The sequence below is a fragment of the Balaenoptera ricei genome, chromosome 2 (genome assembly GCF_028023285.1).
Source record: "Balaenoptera ricei isolate mBalRic1 chromosome 2, mBalRic1.hap2, whole genome shotgun sequence".
Classification (NCBI taxonomy): domain Eukaryota; kingdom Metazoa; phylum Chordata; class Mammalia; order Artiodactyla; family Balaenopteridae; genus Balaenoptera; species Balaenoptera ricei.
Window position 1 is genome coordinate 121,973,186 of NC_082640.1, and position 14,770 is coordinate 121,987,955.

At 39.0% G+C, this 14,770-nt stretch overlaps 1 protein-coding gene across 4 annotated transcripts in view; it reads left to right on the top strand.

The window, feature by feature from the left end:
* The window catches only part of AKAP6 (A-kinase anchoring protein 6), a 574,354-nt gene that overhangs the window by 50,888 nt on the left and 508,696 nt on the right, over window positions 1-14,770 (top strand). For 3 of the 4 annotated variants that reach the window (XM_059914067.1, XM_059914068.1, XM_059914070.1), the window contains exon 2: window positions 7,201-7,291. The exons of the other annotated variant lie outside the window; for it this stretch is intronic. The gene's annotated coding sequence lies outside the window, so the exon portion shown is untranslated. The remainder of the gene's footprint in view (window positions 1-7,200; window positions 7,292-14,770) is intronic. 4 annotated transcript variants of the gene reach the window in all.

A 14,770-nucleotide genomic window follows, 5' to 3' on the forward strand; every position in this document is an offset into this window, starting at 1 on the left:
TTCTTGAAAGAATATTTTTAGTAGTTCTCGATGTCTTGTCTTTGATGTGACTTAAAAGTCTTGAGTGATTCCTCAATGAAAAAGTAGTGTTTTTGTGTGTATGTCTATTTCTCTGTTCGTCATTTCCTCCTTTATTCAATGTTTCTTGAGTGACTACTAATCTGTACTAATCTAGACCAGTACATAGTATTCACTCAATTTTATGGAGATCAGAGTTCTCAGATCTTTCCTGAACCGGGCAGAAATATAAAGAATTGTCTACTTTGTATTAATTGCAGTGACTTTAAAGGAAATAGTTTTTGTATCTCTTTTGGCTTAAAATTCTTAGTCTGAAAGAGGGAAAAAGCCTTGTACATAATTGAATGAGGAAAAGAGTAAACAGTGTCAAGAGTTCAAGGTTTAAGAAAAACACCTATATTCCACCTCTAAATGACAATTATTATTTGATTTAAAATATCAGTGTCTCTATTTGTATTCATTTCTATTTTTTTCCCAAAAGAAGAATTGCTACTTTCTTCCTTAATGTGAAAATTTTCATTGATATTCTTTCCCTCTCTTCAAGATAATTTCTGAAAACATTTTCTTCATGTATATTTCCTTCTCTTATTTTGTGACATTTCCATGTTTTCTATTTTCTAATTAGCTTTTTTTATGTGCAAACTGTATTTGTTCACTTTTAAATTGTTTATTACCTATATAGTTATTTTCATTTTTCAACTGCTATACCTTTTTTTTTAACCTGAGAAAATAGTTTGGGTATGTTGATTTGGGATGGAATACATTACAATTTTTTCATTTAAATGAATGGAAAAAGTTTTTAAACTTAATGGCTTTTCAGTTTGCAGTCTGTTTTTTAGGAATGAACAGAAGTTCCTAACAGGGATCAGTGTATCAATTTGTGTATCAACATAAAGCATGGAGTAGATTTGGCCAGCAGGATGCTAGTTAGTGACATTCAATGAAGAATGGCTGCAAAAGTACTGTAAAAATGTTAGTGTGCTGAACAATCTATGGGGGCTATTATTCTAGGCCTTTCAGGGTGCAGGGTGGAGGGTGGTGCTTTTTTTTTTAACATCTTTATTGGAGTATAATTGCTTTACAATGTTGTGTTAAAATCCTCAACAAAATACTAGCAAACAGAATCCAACAGCACGTTAAAAGGATCATATACCATGATCAAGTGGGGTTTATCCCAGGAATGCAAGGATTCTTCAATATACACAAATCAATCAATGTGATACACCATATTAACAAATTGAAGGATAAAAACCATATGATCATCTCAATAGATGCAGAAAAAGCTTGTGACAAAATTCAACACGCATTTATGATAAAAACTCTCCAGAAAGTGGGCCTCACATAATAAAGGCCATATATGACAGACCCACAGCCAACATCATTCTCAATGGTGAAACACTGAAACCATTTCCTCTAAGACCAGGAAGAAGACAAGGGTGCCCACTGTCACCACTATTATTCAACATAGTTTTGGAAGTTTTAGCCACGGCAGTCAGAGAAGAAAAAGAAATAAAAGGAATCCAAATCGGAAAAGAAGAAAAGCTGTCACTGTTTGCAGATGACATGATGCTATACATAGAGAATCCTAAAGATGCTACCAGAAAACTACTAGAGCTAATCAATGAATTTGGTAAAGTAGCAGGATACAAAATTAATGCACAGAAATCTCTTGCATTCCTATACAATAACGACAAAAAATCTGAAAGAGAAATTAAGGAAACACTGCCATTTACCATCACAACAAAAAGAATAAAATACCTAGGAATAAACCTACCTAAGGAGATTAAAAACCTGTATGCAGAAAACTGTAAGACACTGCTGAAAGAGATTAAAGACAATACAAACAGATGGAGAGATATACCATGTTCTTGGATTGGAAGAATCAACATTGTGAAAATGACTATACTACCCAAAGCAATCTACAGGTTCAATGCAATCCCTTTCAAACTACCAATGGCATTTTTCACAGATCTAACTAGCTTTTAAAAAGCTCTAGAAACTCACCTCAAAATCCCTTGAGTAAATCAAGTTATTCTCAGATTATTGCCCTAGTCCCTTGCCTTTTTTTTTTCTTCTTTGACCTTTTTCTTCAAGGATATCATCCTATTTTTATTTCTCTTTCTTCTGAAATATAGTTAACCTACTTCTTTTTTGAAAATTTCTGGGTCTCATTGATTTTCTGGATTTGAGAAGTCTTCTAATAGATTTCAGAGTGCTGTTCCGTTCATATTATGAGTCTAAGAAAGGTATTCTTTACTCTAAAAAACTTTCTTCTTTCACATTTCTGGATGTTTCCTTTATTTCATTTCCATCTTGTTTTCCCTTCACTTTTTTGTCTTCTTCCTGGAAGACACAAAAACTTCCTCTTACTGAATTATCATTGGTTTATTGGTAGAGTGATTCCAAGACAAAATGTCAGATTTTTCCTTTCATGTTAGGGAGATACTCCTAACACCTCTTCCTCTCTGGGCCTCTGGTAGGTTCATTTTCATAAATGCCATTTTCTAGTTTTCCTTTAAGAGTATATAAACAGTCACTTCTGTGATTTTCCAAAGTTTGCCTCCTCTTTTAAGGGCACCAGATGGCTTACTCCATATTCTCATGTTAGGCTCACTTACTTATGTACCGTATTCAAAATGTCAAAACCAAGTGGTCTTGGATTGTTTACTTTTGTTATTTTAATTTATCTGAATTAGACAACTTACCTCCTTCCAGTTAAACTCAAACTCTTAGGCTTCCCCAAATGTTTAATTAAAATTTTTTTCTCCAGGTCCTTTTCCAACCTTTTAGCACATCAAGACATTACAATTATGTTTCTGGAATTCTCTTCTCTAGCTAAGTTGAGGGCTTTGGTGGTGTCTCTTTTCCATGAAAGGCTAGTCCAGTCTCAGACTCCTCAATTTCAACTTTAATAAAAATTGTTCCAGGGGACTCCCCTGGTGGTCCAGTGGTAAAGAATCCACCTTCCAATTCAGGGGACGCGGGTTTGATCCCTGGTCAGGGAACTAAGATGGGGCAACTAAGCCCGCATGCCACAACTACAGAGCCCACGCACCCTGGAGCCTGCGCGCCACAACTAGAGAGAGAAAACCCACACACCGCAACTAGAGAGAAACTCAAGCAGACTGCACGCTGTAACGAAAACACTCCCACATGCCTCAACAAATATCCCATGTGCCGCAACTAAGACCCAATGCAGCCAAAAGAAAAAGAAAAAAGAAAAAAAGGAAAATAAATAAATACAATAAATAAATATTAAAAAAAAATTGTTCCAAAACACAAATGCTACCCCCCTTCCTCTCTCCTTCTTTCTGTTTGTTAAATTCAGGAGTTGTCTGCTCATTCTGATACTGTTTGATTGAAAAACCAGTTCTTGGGAATAAAAGTTTTTATTCAGCATAATGTTTAGGGGTCAAATTATCAGTCAAAATGTGACCAAAAAACATAATGCTCCATCTTCTCATGTTCTTCGCCTTTTCCTTCTTTATAGGATTTATCCTTTAGTATGCTTTTTATTCCCGAAAACTGGCTTGAGAGTCCCTCACAAAAAAGCATTCATCTTATTATTTTTTGAAGTGTGAATCAACTTGTTCTCATTTCAGAAGGATCTTTTCTCCTCACTTTGAGTGATAAAGGTTCAAAAAAATAATTTCTCTGCACACTAAAAAGTCGTCTTTAGAAATGTAAATGAAAACGACAGTGAGATTCCACTTCACACCCACGGGGATGGCCCAGGCTGGTGGGGAGGGTGCTAATGGGTACAAGGCTTCTTTTGGGGATGATGAAAATATTCTCAAGCTGTGGTGATGGTTGTGTGTATCTGAATACATTAGAAACCATTGAAGTGTGTATTTTAAGTGAGTGTATGTGTTGTATGGTATATGAATTATATCCCAATAAAATTATTAAAAGAAAAAAAATTTTAAACACATTTACTTTTCAGTGATCAATACCGCTTTCTCATGAAATGCTTACATATGAGAAATGTTCTTGTGTCTTCTCACCTTAAATTGTTCTCTTTCGCTTAGAAGTCAGGCTCATTCCTCTGGCTAATAATTGCATCTGACAGAATCCCGTCAGTGTTTTTGCTTCTTCCTTTATTAGCCAGACTACTTCCAGTTTAAAGAAAATTTTGCCGTCAACAACCACTAGGGTTCCCTAAGGTATGGTTCATAAAGGAAAGGCAGGACAGGTCCTCGATTCTTTCTTTCTATTTATCAGCTTTACAGATAGTAAGTGGTTCCCTAGCGTGCAACGATGACCAGTGCTTTTTAGGGTCATTATGAACTTAGGGATTTAAAGGCATGTGATATATTCTAATCCATTGCAGGTATTATCCTTATTGGTGCTTAAATTTTCCCATATTTGCCCAGTAGGAGCATTCACATTGACTCCTGGGTCTTCTAGATACAACTCCAGTAATGTTTGATGACTTCTTTATTTTCTGGTGTAAAAAATCGCTCTTGGCTCCTCTTTTACATTTTCTGTTCCAGACATGAATCTACCGTTTCTCCAAGAAGCCCTGGGGTATTTTAGAGACCACTACCTGGATGCTATGGGTGCTTATTGCTTCTGGTTTCGTCATTATTTCTAGGTCTTTTCAGTAGACAGATACAAGAAGTATTTTTTAACATAAAATAAATTATGAATTCATACTGATACTTCTAATTCAAAAAAGAGGGTTTTTACTTAATTTCATTGATCTTAATCCATACCTTTCTTCTACATCGAAATCTCTTTTTAACACCAATTACTCATTCTCCTTATCCCCCACTAAACACAGAGTAGTCCAAGTGTAACATTATTAATGCTACTCTAACAATGTGATTAGTTGAAAATGTTAGAATTGTTTGAGGTTCATTTTTTTTTTTTTTTTTTTTTTTTTTTTTTTTAAAGATTTATTGATTGATTGATTGCTATGTTGGGTCTTCGTTTCTGTGCAAGGGCTTCCTCTAGTTGCGGCAAGCGGGGGCCACTCTTCATCGCGGTGCGCGGGCCTCTCACTGTCGTGGCCTCTCTTGTTGTGGAGCACAGGCTCCAGACGCGCAGGCTCAGTAGTTGTGGCTCACGGGCCTAATTGCTCCGCGGCATGTGGGATCTTCCCAGACGAGGGCTTGAACCCGTGTCCCCTGCATTGGCAGGCAGATTCTCAACCACTGCGCCACCAGGGAAGCCCCCGAGGTTCATTTTTGTAATGAGGGTATATGCCAAAAGAATGAATGACCAGACACATTACTGTGTTTTCAAGTCACTTGGCATGATTTATTTCTGGTGGTTATACCACCAACTAGACACACATTTAGGTTCTTTTTTTTGTTTTTTTGCTTTTTATTATTAAGGATATTTTATACTTCTTTTAATAAGGTATAATATATATACTGTAAAATTTATCCTCTTTAATGTATAGTTCTGCATATTTTGACAAAAGCATAAAATCATGTACCCTGCACTAAAACCAAGATACAGAACAGTCTTATCATCCCCCCGAATTGCCCCAAGCTCCTTTACGGTCAACCCCCACTCCAGTTCCCAGCAATCTGAATCTGTTTTTTTGTCCATGTAGTTTTGCTTTTATTCAGAATGTCGTATGAATGGAGTCATATAGTATATAGCTTTTTGAGTATGGATTCAGCATAAAAGTATTGCTTTTTAAAATTTAATTTTGTTTTATAATGATATAAAATATTTACATAATTCCACAGTCTAATCAACAAAAGTATATGTAAAGAAATTTGGCTTTTATCCTGTCCTCTTCACTTTATGCCTTTCCTCCCTCTATAGATAGCCATTGTTTTAACATAAATTTATTTATTTATTTATTTATTTATGGCTGCATTGGGTCTTCATAATTGGGTCTTTGTTGCTGCATGCGGTCTTTCTCTAGTTGCAGCGAGCGGGGCCTACTCTTAGTTGTGGTGCGCGGGCTTATCGTGGTGGCTTCTCTTTGTTGTGGAGCACGGGCTCTAGGTGCACGGGCTTCAGTAGTTGTGGCACGCGGGCTCAGTAGTTGTGGCTCACGGGCTCTAGAGCACAGGCTCAGTAGTTGTGGCGCATGGGCTTAGTTGATCCACGGCATGTGGGATCTTCCCGGACCAGGGATCGAATCCATGTCCCCTGCATTGGCAGGCGGATTCTTAACCACTGTGCCACCAGGGAAGTCCCTAGATAGCCGTTTTTTATTTTTTGATATCTACCTGTCTACCAATTTCATATTTCCCTCTCTCTTCTTAAACAGTTAACATAATATGCACACTTTGCTCAGGTGGGGCATTTTAGTTTAAATTAATTTCAAGGACTAAGAATTAAAAGGGCTTAAGGATAATAATATATTTGACTAGTCTCTAGTTTTAAATTGGAATTGTATTATAGGTTTGATAAAAAGTAGTAAATCACCATTTTTTTTCTGTCTTCCCTCCCTTTTTTACCCCCAGATTTTGTTAGGGCCAGTGATGTGTCTGCTGCTATGGACTTAGAGGGTGGTATTTGTGCTGCAGTTTAGGGTTGGCTAGGATTTCCCGAGCCCTCGATGTCAAAGTGGGCCTTGTGCACGCTTATGCAGCAAAGAGTAACAGTTATTACTGAGTAGCTACTTGTGCCAGGCATATTCTAGATCTGGGGAATAAGGCTGGAAACAAGTCACTTTCTCTGACCTATGATCTTACAGTTCTCTGAGAAAGGAAGACAAAGGGTGAGGAATGTTTGCCCTGTGTAAGAGATGGGAGAAGCTGGGGGTTCCTATCTCCTGTGGGGTGGCCAAAGCTTGTCACAAGAGTAGCCAGATGAGGCAGCCACCTACCTTAAGGCCCTCTTTTGCCTTCAAATACCTCACTACCAGGCCTGATCGAAATTTCCATATCTGCAAGACTCATTCCTTGGGGCTACTATTATCTTCAGAAACTTTTGTTTAAATGTAAAAGGAAGGGGCAGCACAGTAATATATTAGATCTCCTTCCATTCTTGCCCAGGGTGTTTAATAGATTTCTAGAAGGTGGAAGGGCCCCGAGGAGTATAAACAAAAAGGGTATGGGGAGGACAGCCAGGCGTTAGATTGTAATGAAGCCTTAGTTAGCTAACATACAGTATGACAGATAAAATGATCTCGATAGGTTGGGAGGATGGGCCAGGTATCAACAGGATAAAGTAATATATGGATAAAAGTACATTTCGAATTCTTCATTACAGAGCTAAACATACACACCTGGCCCAGGAGTTGGAGAAGCTGGGGAAGATCCAGGGCAAGTTGCAGGCCCAGCTGCTGCCTCATGCAAATGAGGTGAGTGAGCAAAGATAAGCAGCAACCTGTGTGAGCTGCAAAATGGTTGCTGCATCATTTCTGCCCAGCAAATCTCCCACAAGAATATTTCTTGTGGCTGACCCTCATCAGAAATATATAGGAAAGGGAGTTCTGGAAAATGTGGTTCAGCTTAGTTAAGTTGACACATTAAAAAGACACCACAGATATGTACTATTGTGATTCCGTGGTGGCAAGTAGCAGACGCCAATCAAGATTAGCTGAGGAAAATATAACTTGCAAAATACCACGAGTGACTCATGTGACGCTGAGCAAGAATGTAGCCAGGCCTCTGGAGGGCCTAGGATCAGGTGTGTCTTGCCACAGGCCTGTTTCCTCTGCCCCTTTGACCTTTGGCAAGTACAATATGGTTAGCCTACAGGTTCTAAGCTACATCATGGTAACTGGATGAGGCATCCCAAGAGACTCAGCCTATCTGTTTCTCTGTCTTTCCCTTCTTCCTTCTTCACTATTTCAATTCAGATATTGGTAAATGGACTCTGATTGGTCCAGCTTAGACTTCATGCCTGTTCTTGGTCCAATCAGGATAACAGAGTCACACAGGATAGCAAAGTGGCTTCAGGACCAGGACCTGCCACTGTGAGGGAAGCAGACAGTTAAAGCGAGTTCACTCATCAGCCAAATTTGTTCTAAAATTTGTTCCTAAGCAAGGTGTGATACCACAGGAGATGCCTAGAGCTCCCTGTGGTTCTGAGTAGTGCCGTGCATCTTTGTTTTCCCCCTTTCTAGTCTTTTCCCTTTTCCCCCTTGCACCGCTCAGAGCTCTGATACTCCAGTCCCTCCAGGCCTAGGAAAGCAATCAATGTGTGACCTCCTCACTCCCATTCTGAACTAGAACTATATGCATTTTTAGAGAAATAGGAAAGGGCAATGTAGTATTTAACCTAAGGGAATTAAGGGTAATGCCTGGACCCAAAACAACAACAACAACAACAACAGAACCCAACCAACCAAACTAAACTCCAAAAACCTTTTTAGTAACTAGCCACTTATTTTGATTCTGAGTCAGACAAGCCTTGGATTTTGGAGAAACCAAAGGGGCAAAACAAGGCATGGAGACTGGGCCAGCAAGAAATCAGCATTGTCATTTGGTTTAGTCCAGATGGCAGTCCTGAAAAGGGTCCTAACATTGAAGCAAATACAAAGATACTATTCACCCTCATCACCACCAAATACTGCTTGTTAAGCAGTTCATTGTTTTGTCTTTAATGAAAGATTGCGTGGAATGATGAATAGCTAGAAATGTTATGGCTGCTGGTTGGAAACCACCTGAGGAGTAACAAAATAAATTCTGTTCCTCTCTGTGAGTTATGGAAAGACTCGGGTGAAAAGAACCAATTGTATAATCTGGACACTAATTCTTACTGATAATTCTTAGTGATAATTGTACTGCTAGTGTTTTCAGGCCTGTTTCTACAGGCCAGATATGCCTATTAAAGCATTAACAACATGAGCAAGCTGTGAAGTAGATGAATTTTGCAGTCTGTGTCCTATGCCTCCAAACCCAACTCACTCAAGTGAGTTAAGTGCCTCCTATATGGTAAGCATTGTACTACTTTCTAAAACTCTCACTTAAAAAATAAACCCGTAAAGCCTTAGATTTAGACGGGATTTTAGAAGAGAATGAGACCCACTCTATCTAGGACTCTCTTCCAGTGACATCAAGTGCTGTACATTCAAAGGCAACACCCTCCATCAGTGATCATCTCTGAATGATAAAAAGCTCTTCCATATATTGTGATGAAACTTGATTCCTCTGTTTCTACCCATGGGTTCTAATCTGTCCCATAGAGAACAGTCTCATTCCCACTTACACATCCCAGCCTCGGAAGGTTTGTAGACTTCCTTCAAGTCTCCTCTAAAGGTGAGCATCCTCAGGGTTCTTGGCTGTTTCTGTGATATCACGTGAACGCTCTAGTTGCAACTGTTCCTCTTTGAACATGATGCTGAGAACAGGACACGGCAGTCCATAAGTGACAAGTTCAGTAGGAGTGTTACACTGGGCTAGTAACATGCTCTGCATTTGTTTTACTAATTATTTTGAACATACTGAGTCTGAGTTAACTAAAACTCCAGGGGGAAGCCAGAGCTCTCCTACTCTACTCCTGCCATTGATTTCTTGAGTTCAAGTGTATTAGCATTATAGTCAAAGAGGGCTCTATTAATTTCTTATTGCTGCTTATTAGCACAAATTTGTTATCTTACGGTTCTGTAGGTCACATGTCCCACCTGAGTCTCACTTGGCTAAAATCAAGATGTTAGCAGGGCTTCTTTGCCTTCTGGAGGCTCTCGTGGAGAATCCATTTCCCTACCTTTCCAGCAACTAGAGACTGCTCACTTTCCTTGGACTCTGACCCCTTTCCTCCATCTTCAAAGTCAGCAACGTTGCATCTCTGATCCTTTATTCCATAGTCACACCTCCCTCCAACTTGCCTCTTCTGCCTCCCTCTTTCATTTCTAAGAACTCTTGGGATTACATTGGGCCCACCTGGATAAACCAGGATAATCTATTTTAAGGGTTAGCAATTTTAACTCTTATCTGCAACCTTAATTCCCCTTTGCCATGTAACCTAACATATTTACAGGTTCTGAGGATTAGGATATGGACATATTTGGAGGGCATTATTCTGCCTACCATAAGGGCTACAGAAGCTCCAGAAACCATCTCCCTGCAAAACAACATCCAAAGATGTGAGAAGGGTCATCTCTTTTGCATATCCCCTTTTAAGAAGGAGGGGGGAAATTTCCTAAAACCTCTTTGCACCCAACAGATTTCCCTCATCAACTGGCCAGAATTATGTCACATGCCCATTCCTAACCCAGTCACTGGGAAGGAAAATAACTGACCATGATTGGCTTGGGCTGCTCAAGATGCATCCTCTGGGGCCGAGGAAGGCCCAGCCTCCCAGGAGGCAAGCAGGCCTCTGACGCCTGAATCAAATTGGGTTTCTGCTAACAAGAAAGAGATGGAAAATGGCTTTTGGGTATTTATCCTCTAATGTCACCATGTAATGGCTTTTAGTTATGACCTAGTTAACTGAAGGGGAGAGAGGGAGAGAGAGGGATGTTTTAAAATTATTTTTGCCTTTTCTCTTCTGTGTTGAAGAGAGCACAGAGATGTGAGATATCCAGAGAAAAGCAAGAAAAGTATCAATATATTAAGTATATGGGTGTGTATCTGTAAGGGTTCGTCAGATATATATATCCCCAGCTCCCACAATAATATAAGGTCTCATACCTGTAACAAACCCCTTCATATATGTACATATATATATGTGCACATACACAGGGATTTATTGTAGGGGTGTGACCTTATGTAACTGTGGGAGCTGGTCAAGCAGTCTCTATAAGGCTGTCGTCTTCACGTTTGAAGTTGGAGCTTGTGGACACAGAGCAGGCAGGGAAGGGAAGATGGCTGTCCAGTAGCCAGTGCAGGAGAGCAAGAGCAAACTGGAACCATAAACCCAAGTGGGATCCCACAAAGATGGACTGAACCCATTTGAATTCTTATTGTCTCTTTCTTTAACATGGACGGAATCTTACTTGGATTCCAGTATTTAATCTACTCAGGATTTGTTGCTACTCCTGACTTTTCTTCCCTACATTTGAACTTTTTCCCATTTAGGAACACTGGCAAATTTAAACATTAGAATAGGTAATGTGCATCGATTAGAGGCCTGTATTTTAAAGGCTTTGTTTTCTGGCAGCAGAAAGGGGAAAAGGGTAGTATATTTCAGGTGTTATGTCAGGTGGTTCCCTTTGTTTTACCTTTCCTTTGCTGTGCTTATGAGTGATTTGAAAACAAACTCTGAGACATTTGTTTCTCTTCAATAAGCAGGAGCCATATATTATCCTTTAACAATCCTGGTTACAGTTTGTTTTAGGTTTGGCATTTCTTTTCGGTCACTGGATTGAAAGATTAGAGAGGAGTTTTGATATCCTCAGTATAAATTCTCTTGGTAAATGCCAATTACAGTATTTAAGGCTAAGTGGCTATATACTTAACTAGCAGTAATGGTCTCATGAGATAAATATTAGTAAAAAATGTAAAATTATGTTTTGTAACTTTATTAACTGTTGTTGTTTATTAATAACAGTACCATGTATAGCTTAGGAAGAATTTTGCATAAATTATTCATGTTTGAATTAAAGGGAAGATAATCAAATTTACTGAATCCTCAGAATTTGTCTGGTGCATGTACGTGTTCTCATCTCACTAATTCACACTACAGCCCTATGGGGGAGTAACTCCATGTACAGTGAAGGAAACCGTGCCTTAGAGTGGTCATTTATTTGTCTCAAGTTCTCTGAATTGTAAGTGGTGGAGCCAGGATTTGAACACAGTTCTGTGTGATTCCGAAGCCCATTTTTGTTGTTGTTGTTTAATTAAAAAATTAAGACTGATCTAGTAAGCTTAGGTTTCCTTCGTAAAGTTTGTTATTAATATACCGTAAGGTATACACTTGAACACACTGATTTAAAATTACATGAAACAGCAGGATGTCTGTATGTGTGTATATACACACACATATGCACATGTGCACTCATGCTCATACACTTTCCTGTTAGGTAGAGTGATTATCTAATCTGACTCTAAGAATAATAATTCTACGTTAAAAGGGCATGGTGAAAAAACGGTGCTTTTCTTTCTTTTCTCCTTTTTTTTAAAAAAATTTTATTTATTTATTTATTAATTTATTTATTTATGGCTGTGTTGGGTCTTCATTTCTGTGCGAGGGCTTTCTCTAGTTGCGGCAAGTGGGGGCCACTCTTCATCGCGGTGCGCGGGCCTCTCACTATCGCGGCCTCTCTTGTTGCGGAGCACAGGCTCCAGACGCGCAGGCTCAGCAATTGTGGCTCATGGGCCTACTCGCTCCGCGGCATGTGGGATCTTCCCAGACCAGGGCTCGAACCCGTGTCCCCTGCATTGGCAGGCAGATTCTCAACCACTGTGCCACCAGGGAAACCCCCTTTTTCCTTTTTTAAAAGGGAATTACTTATAAGGTGTGTATTTACATACATAAACTATTATATTGGCATTTTATGGTAATATTGTCTGATGATGGCATTATTGCAACCATTATTATCAGCATTCTCATATAATTATGTTTTTTTAGTTAACATTTTATTTATATATATTATTTGTTTTTGGCTGCGTTGGGTCTTCATTGCTGCACGTGGGCTTTCTGTAGTTGTGGCGAGTGGGAGCTGCTCTTCGTAGTGGTGCACAGGCTTCTCATTACAGTGGCTTCTCTTGTTGTGGAGCACAGGCTCTAGGCATGCGGGCTTCAGTAGTTGTGGTGCGTGGGCTCAGTAGTTGTGGCTTGCAGGCTCTAGAGAGCAGGCTCAGTAGTTGCGGCACATGGGCTTAGTTACCCTGCGGCATGTGGGATCTTCCCGGACCAGGGATCGAACCCGTGTCCCCAGCATTGGCAGGTGGATTCTTAACCACTGCATCACCAGGCAAGTCCCAGCATTCTCCTATGGTTCTTATTTCAACTCCAGGGAGCTTCTTAATTCTTTGTATCATATTTAGAATTTGAGAATGAAGAAAAGAACCGACTACCCAAATCATCTTTTTCAAAATTAGTCTATTCACTCTTGGAAGTTTCCTTTCCTTGTCCTTCTTTTTGATTTTTTGTTCTGTTGTCTTCAATTACACAGGCCTTTGATACAATCAGTAGTCATTAATTTTGAATCACACTTAACAAAATTTAACTTGTAGATAGAAGTAAATATTTTAAGGCCACATGAATTCATATTGCTATTTTTCAAACATGTCCATAAAACGTATTACTTTATTCTGTTTCCCTCTTATTCAGACATAAGCTAGCACTTTTTATATTCTACAAAGACTGAAACATGTTTAGATGAGAATGGACATACCCATTTCTTCTTCCCTTTTGACATTTGGCTCCAGTGACGTCAAAAGCTCCCATGCCGACCTCTGTTAGTCACACACACCAATTTGGGATTGAATTCAGGCTAGTGTGTATTGGGGAATGGGGTTCAACAGTGACTTAGGAAAGTGAGGATACAGACCTGCTTCATTGTTTATGGAGCAAGGGAGGTTGGGGAGACTGAAAGAAATGGATTTTATGTGAGTTGCAGAATTGTGACCCCAAAAGCAGCAGTTTGAGAGTAACTCTTTTGGTTTCTCTTCTCCATCTGTTACATGCAAAGACAGAGGTACCATTGATACCCCAATCCAGTGTTCAGGGCAGGGACATCTAGCATCTACTTAAGAGAAGTGTGTGTCAGGCCAGGGACTTTCCTCACTCCCACCCCTTCATGCCATGAGGACTGTGGCACTGGATATTAGACTCTTTCCTTATAGACCCTCTTACATTTCTAGTTTCCAAACTACCCAGGACTGACTTTCTTGTAGAAACATGAAGAGATTCAAGATTTTTACTTTAAAAGAAGTTAATGTTGTACAATTGTGAATAATTTCCAGGATCGGAAATTGAATGTAAAATTGTCCAAAGGACTTATCTGTTCACAGCTTTGTCTATCTTCGGTGAATTCTTTGCCAACTATTTCCATAGCCACACTCCTAGATTTTGAAAACAGTTAATTTATCTAGGCAGGAATTTTTCTGGTAGCTTTGCTTCATGGCCAAATCATTCAAACAACTCGCCTTAAATTTGTTTTGGAAGCTTACTTATAATGAACAACAACAACAACAAATTTTACAACTTGGCAATGTCTATTAAAATCTACTAAAATAAAATAAATATATATAGTAAACTAGAATATCTAGTAATCACTATATCAGGAATTTATTCTACTAAAATACTCTGAAAAGTATGCAGTGATACTACTCAGTAAAAGATTGGTGAAATAAAGGCATGAACTTAAAATGGAACACTATTCAGCTGTTAAAGCAAATGAGATAGATCTATCTCAGCAACTGGAACTACAGCAACTGGAAAAAAGCAAGAGGCAAAGAGTGTATAATATGATCAAATTTTCGTCTAAAATATCTACATTTATGTACAAATAGCACACAGGTATCTTTGTATGTCTATAAAAAAGCTAAATAAAAACACTAAATTGTTATCCTCTAGGGAGATAGGTTTATGGGCCACATTTTCTTTTTTTGTTTTGTATTTCAAAACTGTTTCAATTTTTAATAATTATCACATGTTCCTTTTGAAATAGAAAACATACTTTAAAAATACCCTGTTTCTTTCCTCTTCACCCCATCAAAACAAGTCAGGAGGCCCAGTCAGGGGAAGTATTGGGTCTGTGATCCTAAGAGACCTGATGTATGAAGACTTGGGCCTCCCTTCTCAGTATGATATTTTGTCTCAAAAGTCTTATCCTGACCGAACCATCAAGCCTAATTAAAAATGGAAAATTCATGGAAGGAGAGGCCTCCCTGCACACCCCAGGGGAGCCATTCTTTCCTGGCTCCCTCTGGATCCTTCCAGTTCA